The sequence below is a fragment of the Solanum dulcamara genome, chromosome 3, assembly GCF_947179165.1.
Source record: "Solanum dulcamara chromosome 3, daSolDulc1.2, whole genome shotgun sequence".
Taxonomy (NCBI): domain Eukaryota; kingdom Viridiplantae; phylum Streptophyta; class Magnoliopsida; order Solanales; family Solanaceae; genus Solanum; species Solanum dulcamara.
The window spans coordinates 51351974-51354424 of NC_077239.1; the positions used below are offsets into that span (position 1 = coordinate 51351974).

Sequence of the window (2451 nt, forward strand, 5' to 3'; positions counted from 1 at the left end):
GTGAGCGACATCCCGATAAATATTATGGTAGAGGCCAGCATAAAAAGGCTAGAATGGCTGGTGATTCGGGGAAGTCTCAAGGCAGACAGCCTTACCAGTATAGTATATACCCTTCCCAACCATCCTAGAGGGTACCCCCTCAGTTCCCAGGTGGAATATTCAATAACACGGGATTTCCAGGAGTCGGTTTGATCTCCAGGGTTTCAGGTGCACCAATAAGCAAAGGGTTGCATCAGTCGAAGCCACGTTTACCTCAATGTCCTGGCTATGGTAAGGCACATTTTAGGAAATGCCATCTTGCTACAGGTACTTGTTTCACCTGCGGCTGTCAAGGACATTTTGTGAGAGAGTGTCCATTTAATAGTAGATGGAAGGCTGCAACTCAAACTAGAGGATCAGTTATTGGAGTTTCTTCTTTGTTGTCTACGCGCCTTATAAAGCAGGGTATGCAACCTCAGCAGTCCGTAGTGGATACTGTGGCGGACTTTTTATGGATTCGGAGGCGTCATCAAAAATGGTTACAGGTATACTATTAATCTTCTCCCAAGATGTGTATATCTAGGCCCCATTCTATTATGTATATATCTTTTTTTATTGCTGATATTTTGTGCCCTGTGTGGATGTGATAGACTATGATATGCATTTATGTGTTGGCCCCATGAGGCATTGTTGGTATTTCCTGAGTGCAGGTTTGGGATAGTAAGGAATATAGAGGAAACTCTGCCGAAATATTTTTTTGGAGATAGAAAGAGAATGAGATATACGGTTGTAACATATCTTGTGATCATATCCACGGTAACGATAAGGATGAAAGCTCATGAAGTAGAGAAGGGTATTGTGTATATGTACCTCTACTTTGGAAAATAGTGGGATCCCTCGAAGATAAGGAATAGAAATTGCAAAATAACTGAGGCATTGTGAAATTATCAAAGGAACAAGTGGTATCCATTGGAAAAAAATATGATTAACAAAACGTGAGACACGTGTCATCAGAGTATAAGTGCCCCGAATGGAGAATCGAACACGATTATAAGCACTAGTGACGTACTGATTGGGATGAATGAAATGTGGCTTCGGCTAAACTATTACATTAGTTATATGACTCGAGTACTAGTATATGAACTAGATTGGGTTGTAGTTATTGAGAATTTTGAGCACCCCATGGTTATGTTAAGGTTTCTTACAGGGGCAACCTAAAGTATAGATAAGTTAATAGAAGGTGTAGACATGGTACAGTATTTCAAATGTGTTGGAATAGAATCATATGCATATGAATAGTTGAAAATAAATAGAGGATGACATAGGTACACCCTAAAGGGGGAAAGTGGACAAGAGAAATAAAAGCATAAGAGGAAATCAACTGACACTGCCACATGTTGATAGGACCACTTAAATTTCAAGCAAGATCCCATACTAACACAAGTTAGCAAGAGCTCAAGGCCAATAATAAATAGATAGAAACCGCGGTATCTGAGATCGTGCGAAGAATCATGGGTGCCTACAAAAAAGGGTGAATATGATAAGAAAGTAGGACTGAGCAAACTAAGGGCCGCGAAAAAAGGTAGTAGGGCCGTGTTTGAGTAAAGATTAAGATATGGAAACAACGTCATTGGTCGCTGATATCAGGATATACAAGTAGCAAGGAGAATAGCAAATCTCCTACAATAGGAAATGAGGAGACCAAGGAGTACGTAAAGGAAGAAAATAAATAAGTAGGACAAAATAGCGTTAGCACGAGTAATTCCTAGTGTGAAATTGATATGTAAAGCAAAATGAGCCGGGAGACAAAACGATTGTGTTCACCTCATACCAGTGGTATAAGAGTAGTTGTGTAATTTGTGAATAGTTATATACAGCATAAGACCAAGCGGAGGAGTGCATGATGAAAAAGAGTTATGATATTTTGGAGATGTTACAGAGGAATATGAAGAGAAGTTAAATCAAATATCTAAAAAGGACATAATCATGGTTGAATTAAAGATCTACCCCGACACCACTTGTAAGAGAGAAAAAGAGAGGGCAAGGCAAAACATGAAAACTAGCGAGAAGACACTAAGGAAAATCTTGGGCTAAGATGAGTGCCTTCACACATTATTGCAAGGATAGTAGAAGAACGTGACATGAGGACTTCCTAGGGGGTCACCCATCCTAGTACTACTCTCGCCCAAGCATGTTTAACTTCAGAATGCTGGTGCGATCTGGTGCGTTAGTGCTATTATGATCTCACGAGATAAGAGAATCTGAACTTAAGCAAAACAAGCAGGATTAGTCGATTACTAACATATGAATCCCTTGTATGACACAGTTCTTCAACATAATACCAGTTAATGATAAGGCAAACCACGGAACGGCTATATAGGTCATTATGTGAGCGGACTTGAGCACAACTTGGTAGCCAACTCTGATGGGAAAAAAGCAAAACCCAAAAGGCGAGGGTACCAGTTGATGTCA

At 40.0% G+C, this 2451-nt stretch overlaps 1 pseudogene; it reads right to left on the reverse strand.

Moving 5' to 3' along the window:
* Positions 1-2110: 2110 nt before the first annotated feature.
* Positions 2111-2229, reverse strand: LOC129883842 (5S ribosomal RNA; annotated as a pseudogene).
* Positions 2230-2451: the final 222 nt, after the last annotated feature.